Source organism: Carassius auratus, chromosome 30 (genome assembly GCF_003368295.1).
Source record: "Carassius auratus strain Wakin chromosome 30, ASM336829v1, whole genome shotgun sequence".
Lineage (NCBI taxonomy): Eukaryota > Metazoa > Chordata > Actinopteri > Cypriniformes > Cyprinidae > Carassius > Carassius auratus.
Genome location: NC_039272.1, coordinates 20,114,421 through 20,126,112, shown reverse-complemented (window position 1 = coordinate 20,126,112; position 11,692 = coordinate 20,114,421). Strand labels below are relative to the sequence as shown.

The 11,692-nt window shown below is 36.6% G+C and overlaps 1 long non-coding RNA gene across 1 annotated transcript; it reads left to right on the top strand.

Moving 5' to 3' along the window:
• The first annotated feature begins 2,716 nt into the window (after positions 1 to 2,716).
• Positions 2,717 to 5,842, top strand: LOC113050044 (uncharacterized). The gene is made up of 3 exons (XR_003276705.1): positions 2,717 to 3,073; positions 3,184 to 3,261; positions 4,866 to 5,842. It is a non-coding gene; the product is annotated as an uncharacterized LOC113050044 (long non-coding RNA).
• The last annotated feature ends 5,850 nt before the right edge of the window (positions 5,843 to 11,692 follow it).

Here is an 11,692-nt window from a genome sequence, read left to right as displayed (position 1 = left end):
ATGATACATGCATTTGCAATGGTACTTCCAGAATGTCAAATCCCAAACACTGCAAGACACAAAACTTGTTAAGAAGCTCAGTGATGCCGTTGTCTACGGCATCTCCCAAGAATCACACAATCAAACTCTGAGAGCTGTTCAATAAATTAAAGACTATCTATAACTATCCATTACTGTCGAACACAATTGTGAATTCTACCAGAATTCTTCTCCTTTTCCAGTAACCCCAAAAAGTAATTATCCAAGTCACCCCAAGGACCCAAGAGAATTCAGAAACTGTTTCTGTAATGAAGCTTTAGATAAAAGTTTATTTTCCACTATTATAGCAACATGTTGCAAGCTGACCAAAAAAAATGTGAACTGCTAAAGCTAACTTGCACCACCACAATTCCTGTATTTTTAATCAGTTACTGAATTTAGTGGAAGCAAGGTCTGCCATTGACTTTGGGATCATTGTCTTTCCAGTAGATTAAGCCACTTAGCTGTATGGAGCAGTACACATTTCCATTAGATCATAATTAATGGATTATTAGTAATTGTCCAGGTCAGTTAAAAGTCAAAAAGTGTCCATAGCATGATTCCATTTAGATTTACGTATCGTCTTGAAAAACTGAGCATTGCAACCCAAAAAGCATTTGAAATTTGGTAATGACAAGCGATCTCTGTGAGTTCATTGTAAAAATTAGTTATGTTCACATACAGATACAGAGGTGTAAATAAGCGCTTTAAAAACATTATTTGGTATCCACTTTCTGACTGACTGCATTCTTTAGAAATAAAATGACAGAAAACCTATAACATGACTAGAGCACTTATTTTTTTCCTGGAAAGGCGGAATGATTAATGATTATTCGCATAACTCAAGCCATTGCTAACTAAAATACAATGGGCCCTATCATACTACGACGCAAGGAGCAGCGCAAGTGTATTTGCTAGTTTCAGTCCAGCACCACCTCGTTTAAAACCCTTTAACATGCATTGCAAGTCTGCAGCCAGACCCTTTTGACTTTTTTTGCGATCAGATTACTGCAATTAAAACTCACCAAACCCCATTTTTGGCCGTTTGTCCTTAAACTTATCATTGAATAGAGTATGTAATGGCAATTATATCCACTGGATACTGTAGCACTGCAGCAAAAATATATTGTCGCTGAAAAGCTGTGACAAAACTGGAATGTATTGATGTGACGCCTCTCTTCAAACGTAGCTGCAAGTAGCCTAACGTCAAAAATTTGGATTAAAACAATTTAATCGTATTTTCTTGTTCTGGACCTCTTAACAGTTACTTTAGTTAAAATGGCAGAAACATGGTGATAAAATGTATACCTGTTTTTACCTTAAAAAATGTGCTCGACCGCTCGGTTGAGTTGCCCAGTTAGGGTAAAATGAACTGCATGCAAGCAATGCGATCATAACTTGGAATAGCAATGCACAAGATCATAGATGAATTTGTTCCTTTGTCTGAACAAAAACCAATGCTTCGTTGCATATCACAGAACATCATATCAATAATTTATTCTATTCTGCTTATATTATATTGCATTGATCATCTGCCTTTTACCATATATTTTGTACAGATTGTCACTACGTAGATCCATTATTGATTATTTTTTTATTTAATTATTATTTTGTTTATTGTTTGTATTTTTATTTTGGTTCGTTGTATTTGCTTATTTACTTTAAATTATTAGATTTCTATTACATATATCATTTTATAATTTTACATATAATTTTTTGTTTAGTGGATTTCTGTTATAATAGGAACAGGTTTATATATAATCATGGGTATTGTCATATTCTATGTCATCATATTCTACTGTCTGTAAAGTTTTTATACAAAAGAAAAAAAAAACCTTCAGTTGCACAAATGAAAAATTCCATTAATGCATCATCATGTTTAGTTCATGCTGAGTTACCCTAAATGGGCAAGTCAACCGGCTGGTTGACTTGTGTATTTGCTTAGTGAATGGGTCATCTAAAAAAAAAAATGGAAAAGTTGCTCAGTGTGGTGTCAGGAACACAATTTTAACAATAAATAATATTTTGCAAATGTATTTCTTAGTGTGACTGTTAAAGGGTTAAGCTCAGTTTTATGAATCATTGCTAGTGTTTCATACCATTTTATTTATTAAATAGTTTTCTCCATCACTTGTTTACAAGAACATGACAGCACATTCTTCTTGTTTAAATACGAAAGCAGATACTGTTGCATCTAAACAAGTATATAAATCACTGTAGTCACTTTGATTACTTTAAGAATGTCTTTTACTTCCTTTCTGGACCTTGAAATTCCATGTGTTCACAACACTGTCGTAATTTTGGTTATTTTTAGACAAAAAATGTTTTTTCGATGCTTCAACAAATTCTAACTGACCCTCTGATGTCACATGGTCTACTTTGAAGATGTTTTTATTACCTTTCTAACCAAGGCGGTATACCGTACATACATTTTCAATGGAGGGACAGAAAGCTCTCAGACTAAATCTAAAATACCTTGAACTGTGTTCCGAAGATGAACGGAGGTCTTACTGGTTTGGAACGACATGAGGGTGAGTTATTGATGACATAATTTTGATTTTTGGGCGAACTATCCCTTTAAGTCAACTTACAGACTAGTTGAGATAGTGAAAACTTAACATGTTAAGGGGGGGGGGGGGGTACAATGGTGTTTCCTGTATTCAGAGTTGTTCACCGTGTTAAAGAGATGGATTCTCATGCTAAACATGGCCAAAGTTTTAAAAAATAATTTAGAAGAATGACTGAGAATTTCTGTGCTGAAAATCTTAATTCCGGGTTGGTACACGTCTCGGCTGTTTTTTTTTTCTCGATCGTGGATCTAATGACGTAGACAAGAACGTAAGTCCTTATATGATCATTTCTCCCGGAAAAGCGTGCCCACGCAAACAGATTAACCAGAGGAGAGCGAGACCGACTGCATAGTATTTGTTCAAGAATGCCTCCAAATGCCTTTGGATGTGAGGGAAAGTTTACCCTGTTCAGCTTCACCAAGAGCCCAGCGTTACATGAACAGTGGAAGCAGTTTGTTTTCCGAGGCAGCAACGGAGTGTATCAAGTGCGTTTGTGTGTTTTTTTGAGCGATGTTTGATGTTTTGAGCGTTTGTGTGTTTTTTTGAGCGATGTTTGATGTTTTGAGCGTTTGTGTGTTTTTTTGTTAAAAACAAGGCCCAAGTAAACGCTGGATTTGGACATCGTTTGTTATTAAAACATGGAGCTGTCTCTGTGATAAAAGACCCCATTCATGTAAGTACAATTGTATCAGATTTCTCTTTTTTTGGAAATCAGCACATAAATGAATATATGTTAATGGAAACAACACAAAACATCAGTATTATAGCTCCGCTGGCACGCCTCAATGAGCTAGGCTTTTTCCGGAAAGAATTTGAACGTTTTTTTATTTTTTATAAATATGATAAAACTAAAGACATTTTGGATATATGAAGGATGCAGTACTACTCTATATGTATGGGAGACCAGGGACAGCTGTAACAGGGGACGGTTGTAACACCTTGAATTCCTCCAATCAGAAACAACCTATTGTGCACATGCTCAGTTATTTTCCCTCAATTTTTGCCATAAAGGGAGCCACATTTGAATCTTCCTGACAGACTTATCTACAAAAGATTGTTTCTGAGGTAAAAAAATTACTTTTCTTTCTGATGTACTTTTTTGGATGCTGTTATAGGATCAAATGTCTATCAATTCAAACAAGTATCATTAGAATCACTGTTTTGTAAGCTAAAAATAGAAATGGCTAACAAGTGTCAAACTAGCAGTCAAGCTAGCTCACATGAGATGGAAACATGGTTGGTGGTACTGGGGCGGTTGTAACGCCCCGTTCTGGACAACCATACCTCCCACCTTTCTGTGGAGGGGATTGATTTTTGCAAGAGCCATGGCATCGTCCTCCTTTCATTCCCCCCACACTGTTCCCATAAGCTGCAGCCCTTGGATCGCAGTTTACATGGGCCACTGAAGAGGCTGGTATACAACTGCTGTGACAGCTGGATGAAAGCTCATCCAGGAGCCACAATGACCATTTATGATCTGCCAGGCATTGTGAAGAGTGCCCTTCCCCGTGCTGCCTCACCGGCAAATATTCAGGCAGGGTTTGCATGCACTGGAATTTGGCCTTTTAATAGGAATATTTTCACTGAAAGTGACTCAGACTAGGCCTACCAAGCAACCAAACTACAAGTCGTATCATTACATTGAACAAATTAAAATGCAGAATATATATATATATATATTTTTTTTTTTTTTGCAGTGTAGACATGTGGCTGGAAAGCTTCAAAGCTTCATGTAGGTCTATATTGCAACCACTTGTTTTGAATATTGTGACGTTTCAGGAAACTTGTGTGAAACAAAGAACACTTATGATATATTCGGGCGTGATATATAACAACGAATTACCACTAAATTTCCATTCTCAATGAGCAGTCCAAGTCAGGTTCTACATGTAAAGTTTATCTATTGGGAGCTCGTTGTGTCCAATGTGCATGGAGACAGTGTGTCATGCTGGATTAGAAAAAGATCTTTCCAAACTGTTGCAACAGCAATTCTCCACAAGGTCATGATGCAACATTAACATTGGCTTTCATTAGAATAACTGAATTAGCAAAACCATTCTTTAAAAGAGGGATTGCGTACGTTTGACTGTAAAGTTTATATTCTAAATTAGCAATTTAATTAAAATCTGAATACAGTTATTGGTTTACTGACTACTCGTCCTGAATAGAGTATGTGTATTCTGCTCATACAGTCAATGATTCTGCTCTACATAAAGAATATGCAGATGGACACTTTAAGTATGTCATTATTATTATTATTATTACTCTTTATTTCAGACTCATGGTCCATATGAAAAGAAGAAAGAATGAAGAGGAAAATACACACAGAGAATTTAAAAGACATACAAGCTTGCATTCCAATGCTTCCGCAAGCTGGAAAAATACCTTGTATCACTTAATGTAACATCATTTAAGACCATTATGATACCATTTTTTGAATCATTCAGCAGACATATGAAATTATACATACACTTCCTTAAGACAGCATGCAAAGTAGGTACATATTCATTAATAATCACGATTACAATATTAAGGTAAATCATCTACAGTCTTATACAAATGTCCAAGATGTTTAAATAGTAGTCCAACGAACTGCTTATGATTCATTGATGTTCAGCAAGGTCTACAGCACCCTCCGTTGGTGACTAATTATACAGCCCATACAGAGCGCTCCTTGGACCAGCTATTCTTATTGGTCAAATTTCTGAGTCTTGTTTAGGTTCTGGGAATGTTGCTGTCAGTTGAGTATAACAGCAGAGGGCAGCACAGGACAGATAATGTTTTCATGTTCATCGCTTCACACCCTAACCACATTTTCACTGTGGTCATCATAACTCATAAGTCATTTAGTTGCATGAAAAATGCGTTTGTTGTGGTTGATTAGACTTGAAAACCACTAAAAATAATAAGCATTGTATTGTCCTGTTATTCACGTTTCTTTCAAGGCTGTGGTTTGTTCTGGCAGTTGTTGTTGTTGTTGTTGTTTTAACATGAGTGCCATTGGAATTTCTGTTATGTAATTCTGGTTATTTGCTCAGCCACTAGAGACATATGTTAAATCATGTAATGGAAAGACCAGATAGTGTGAAGGCAGGATGTAGAAAAGGAAGGAAGGAACTATAAGGGGTATCAGTTATAGATGTAGGAGTTATAGAGTTTGCAGATGTTTTTCTTGTGTATTATATTTACAATGAAAACAATGACATTCCAATACTCCTCAGAGAACAGTGTCATTTTTTTGCTTGCAAACCCTTTTCCTGCACTAACCTAATAATAAAAAAACTTAAAATAAAACTATTGTGTTTGAAAACTTATAATGTGAGATGATGTTCTTATTCAGGACTACTCATTTCAAACTTTTGTTTATATGGATGTTAGTTTCATATTACATTGTAATGGAGGCAGTGAAGGATCTTTTTTTTTTTTGTATTTTAATGTACACCCAGGTGAAATGGATCATTACTTGTACAGTCCATTGGTTTCTGAGTAGTTGGAAGCAGATCTGATGGGAGCATGACTGGTTGTAAGAAAGGGGCAGGGTTTAAACGAACTAAATGACTGAAGAAGTCTGGCTTACAAACACCAGAGAGACGTCTGTTGTTTCACCAGAAGATTAAGTTATGACATTGAAAAATTACCATATGCATGGATGAATTGCTCACAATAAGATCAGTTACATGCATTTAGAAAACAGGGTCAATTTCCCTTTTATTAACCTTAATTTAGGCAAGGCAGGTTTGTTTATATAGCACATTTCATACACAATGGTAATTCAAATTTCTTTACATAAAATAAAGTAAAATAATAATGAAAAAAATATATATCTATATATGTATCACAAAAATAAAACAAGGAATTTAAAAACTGAAAATTATTTAAAAACTGACTTAAAAATAATTTAAGACAGTTAAAAATAGAAAATGATTTTACATAAAATACAGTGCAATAATTTTGGGTTGCATAAAATACAGGGCAATACATAAAATACAGTGCAATCAGTTCGGACATCACACAGTGCTTATTCAATAAACGCATAGCTAAACAGATGAGTTTTGAGTCTAGATTTAAAAGTGGCTAATGTTTTAGCACATCTGATCTATTCTGGAAGCTGATTCTAACTACTGGTGGCATAATAACTAAAAGCAGACTCTTCTTGTTTAGTGTGAATCATTGGTATTTCTAACTGACTCAATCCTAATGATCTAAGTGGTCTGCTTGGTTTATATTCAGTGAGAATATCTGGAATGTATTTCACTCCTAGGTCATTGAGTGATATATATATATACGAGTAAAAGTACTTTAAAATCAATCCTAAATGTATCTGTAAGCCAGTGTAAGGACCTGAGGACTGGTGTGATTTTCTGGTTCTAGTCAGAATCCTGGCAGCAGCGTTCTGGAAGAGCCGCAGCTGTCTAATGGTCTTCTTGGGAAGGCCGGTGATGAGAACATTACAGTAGTCCACCCTGCTAGTAATAAAGACAAGAACAAGTTTCTCCAAGTCTTGACTGAAAACAAAACATCTAATTCTTGCAATGTTTTTTAAATGATAGTATGCTAATTTAGTTACTGCTTTGACATGATTACTGAAACTAAGGTCTGTCTCCAGAATCACACCAAAATTCTTGACTTGATTTTTTGTTGTTTGACGCCTAGAGTCGAGGTATGCATTCACCTTGAAAACTTCACCTTTGTTTCCAAATGCAATGACTTCACTTTTTTCCTTGTTTAACTGAAGAAAGTTCTGGCACATCCAACTGTTAATTTCATCAATGCATTGGCAGAGGGAGTCAATGGGGCTGTAGTCATTTGGCGATGAGGCTATAAATCTGGGTATCATCAGCATAGCTGTGGTAGGCAATATGTTTCTTTCTCATTATTTGACATGGGTGCATATACAGGCTAAAAAAGAGCGGTGCAAGAATTGACCCTTGTGGGACTACACATGGACACATTATTGTTTCTCATGGACGTCCACTTAGACTTATGCTCTCCTAGACTCACATAATAGCCTCTCCCTTCTAAGTATGACCTAAACCATTTGAGTACCATCCCAGAAAGCCAGAGCCAGTTTTCCAGTCTCTGTAGAAGTATGTTATGATCAACAGTGTCAAATGCAGCACTGAGATCTAGTAGAACCAGTACTGATATTTTGCCAAAATCAGAATTTAAGCGAATATAATTTATTATCTTTATGAGCGCTGTCTCTGTGTTGTGATGCGGTCGGAAACCAGATTGAAAATTGTCCAGGTATCCATCTGAGTTTAAGTATTTGTTCAGCTGGTTAAAAACTACCTTTTCTATAATTTTGCCTATAAAAGGAAGATTTGATATTGGTCTATAATTGCTCAAAATGGTGTTATCAAGATTGCTCTTTTTCAGATGGGGCTTAACTGCGGTTTTCAGGGTGTCTGGAAAAGTCCCAAAAAGAAGTGAGGTATTCACCACTTTTAAGAATTTTTTTTCTAATCAGTTTAGTACACTTTTGAAGAAGATGTGGGAAGTGTGTCAAGATAACAGGTTGACAATTGTAGCTGCTGCTCTATTAGACACTATTGGACACTAATAGACATAGTATCTTTTTGATATTTCGGCTGAATCTGTCTGACCTCTGCATAACTTGAGCATGTGCTAATCGCCTTCCTGATATTAATGATGCTATAGTGAATTTCAAGTTTCATCTTCCGTCACATCCACTCAGCTTTTCTGCATTGTCTTTTCATACTCTGTACTGCTGTTGATTTTCTCCAAGCTGCTTTCTGTCCGATTGTTTTCTTACTGACTATTACAGAAGCAATATCATCAATAACATTCCTAACTTTTGAGTTAAAGGAATCAATGAGCTGATCTTCAGAGTCTGTAGAAATGCTTGGTGTTAAAGCTATAGCCTCCTCCACACTAGTGTTCTTGTTAATGCATCTCTTTTAACAGAGAGAGATCAAGATAAAGTGGTAGCAGAGTTCAATATATCAAAGAAAATACAGACGTGATCAGATAATCCTTAATAACAATGAATGAAATGTTTAGACCCGTACTGATGATTAAATCTAGGGTGTATCCACCTTTGTGTGTGGGTCCATGCACATGCTGAATCAGGTCAAAAGTGTTTAAAACGGTTATCATTTCTTTTGGAGTTTTGTTTACTTTATTATCTATGTGAATATTAAAATCCCCTGCAATATAGCAAAAAAGTCAAACTCTGAGGAAATCATTGATAACATTTCTGTTAACTCTAAGGCTGGAGAATATTTTGGAGGCCTGTAAATAATGATCAACAGAATGCGTGGAGAACCTTTCAACACAATCCCTAGATATTCAAAAGATAAGTACTGACCAATGACCAATTGCTTGCATAGAAAGACATATATAAATAGAGCAGCTCCACCTCCACCTCTCCTAACAGTCCTGCAGACACTCATGAAAGTAAAGTTACGAGGGGCTGCTTCATTGTGGACTGTTGCACTGCAGTTTTCTTCTAGCCATGTTTCGTTTAGAAACATAAAATCCAGATTGTTTGTGGTTATTAAGTCATTGATTAGAAAATATTTATTTTTTAGTGAGTGAATGTTTAAAAATACTTGATTGCAGTGATTAGTGTCTTTACAGAAATCTTAGTTTGATGCATAATAGGCCTCAGACTTCACTCTCGTGATAAAACAGAAATAAAGAAAGATACAGGCACAGTGGGTTCCCGCTTGTTCTGTAAATATTTTTGAATGTCTATTATAAAATTCTAGCGGGAATATTATATTAGTATATTATAGCGGGAACCCGACACACATCACTGAGAGCTGCTATCAGTTGTTTTTGGTTCACCTAAGCAGATGGAGGGTTTGGGACCTGGCATTGTGACAGCGGTCGGAGAGCTCTCACAGGAGCAGGCTTTGGTAGTTGGTGGGCCCACCGTTTATTAGTTGATATCTGGGGACTTGCAGCAAAAAAGTGGGAGATTTTGGTCCCAGCATACACCAGTTCCTCCATTTTCTGTGAGAAGCATAGGAGTAGAGATGCTGGAGGGATAATGCGTCTGGTGAGGTGGTCTGTATATGGTGCTACTGGTGGCTGTGATATGTTGTCCTGGCTTCCCTGGCTGTTTTCCAGAATGCCGTCCTTGTGTACTGAGATTTGGAGCTGTTTTGATACATCACAGTCTGTCTGTGATGAGCTTTATGGGCAGGGCTCAAATGGGATAGTGTCCATGAGCAGTGCTTGTTGTGGCTGCGTGGTGTTATCAGTGTCCTTGTGGGATTTGTCAACCACACGAGGACTCGGATCAGGTGTGTCTGGGCCAAATGGATTGACACACTCTGCTGAAGGATGACGGATGGAGAAGTAGATATTGAAAGCAGCATATTGTGGTATTTCTACTACAATTTTTTTCTGATAATGGGCTTGCCTGCACTCTGAGCTGAATGCCGTTGTCTGGTCAACCATGTTAGCAGCTGGCTGATCCGATCCATGTTTAATCACATTTGGGGATTCCTCCCCAAGTATTCATTAATACTTCAAATCTGTTTTCAAGATGTATAGTGGGTAGTATAATACCAGTATTCACAAGCCTTGTCATAGTCGAATCTGGGGTAAAGGATGCTACGGCAGCAATATGAGAAAATTGTGACAATCTGATGTCTTGTGTGCCTTTGGGTCTGTTTGTGTGATGATCAGTTTCAGCTTGTTCTTCTACACTTTTAACAGTCTACAGGTTTAAACTATTGAGATTCACTAGATTCATGGGAGTCACCAGCTGTATGCTGAGAGGGTCCATGATGATGGTCTGCTGAGTGTTCCGCCTGTTTTGGAAATCCAGCAAGTAACTTTGTTTCTAGAACCACAATCCTTTATAGTTTATAGTTTTAGAAGTTTGCAGCAGTTCATGCAACAAGTATATTCAACAAGAGGCACTTTCTCTCTTTTCTGTTTGAAAGTAGGCAGTTGTTTTCCCGTCTCTGGAATGTAAGCTGCTGGCAGTCAGAGGCAAAGTCTTCTTTTTGTAGTATCTGTTGTTTGAGCACTGTGCTGATCTGTGCTTTTATCTGAAATAAAATCTTAGAAAAATCTGAGAAAAGTACAGAAATAAGAAATGAAGCGTAGAGCAGTAAGCAAAAATGTCAGAACTGTAGCGAAGCCGGAAGCAATACCAACAATTTAGAGACTATTGTGCTTTGAGTGTGTTCTGTCTTTGTTTTAGGAGGTATGCCAGTGAGCTAACTGCATTTGAGTGTGCAAATATACCATTCCAGTCAAATGTTTTGGAGACACTTAACTGAACACTTGGTCATAATGAAAAATAAAAATAAATAAATAATAATAATAATAAAAAAAACTTTGGTCTGAAGGTATGGAGACGAAAATAAATTGTGCCTACAAAAGAATTTATTTTAAAACTAAAACTTCAATTTAAGGAAAATTATTTTTGTTAAAATTATTATTATATATTTTTCATTAATATAATTTTTTTAAATGTGGAAAAAAAGTCTAATGAAAAATTCTAGTTGATTTCAAGTCTGTGTGTCTAAATGTTTTACTGGTACTGTGTTAGTCAGGATGAGATAAAAATGACAATCCATGTCCATGCCTTAATTTATTTTGCACATATATTGTTTCTATGGTATTACTGGTCTCTGGATTGAGTGAAAGAAAAATAATGATGGTAGGAAAAAAACTAAACCCCACCCTCAAGCGCCGCATCCAATTTTCCCCATACATTTTGCAATTGCTGTGGCATTCCTAGACATTACTCACATACAAGATCTGCCCCTCTCTCCCTCCCTCTTTTTCTTCTTCTCAGATCTGCCCCTCTCTCACTTTCTCTTTTTCTTCTTCTCAAATCTATCCCTCTCTCACTCCCTCTTTTTCTTCTTCTCAGATCTGCCCCTCTCTCACTTTCTCTTTTTCTTCTTCTCAAATCTATCCCTCTCTCACTCCCTCTTTTTCTTCTTCTCAAATCTATCCCTCTCTCACTCTCTTTTTCTTCTTCTCAGATCTATCCCTCTCTCACTCCCTCTTTTTCTTCTCAAATCTATCCCTCTCTCACTCCCTCTTTTTCTTCTTCTCAAATCTATCCCTCTCTCACTCCCTCTTTTTCTTCTACTCAGATCTGTTTTCGC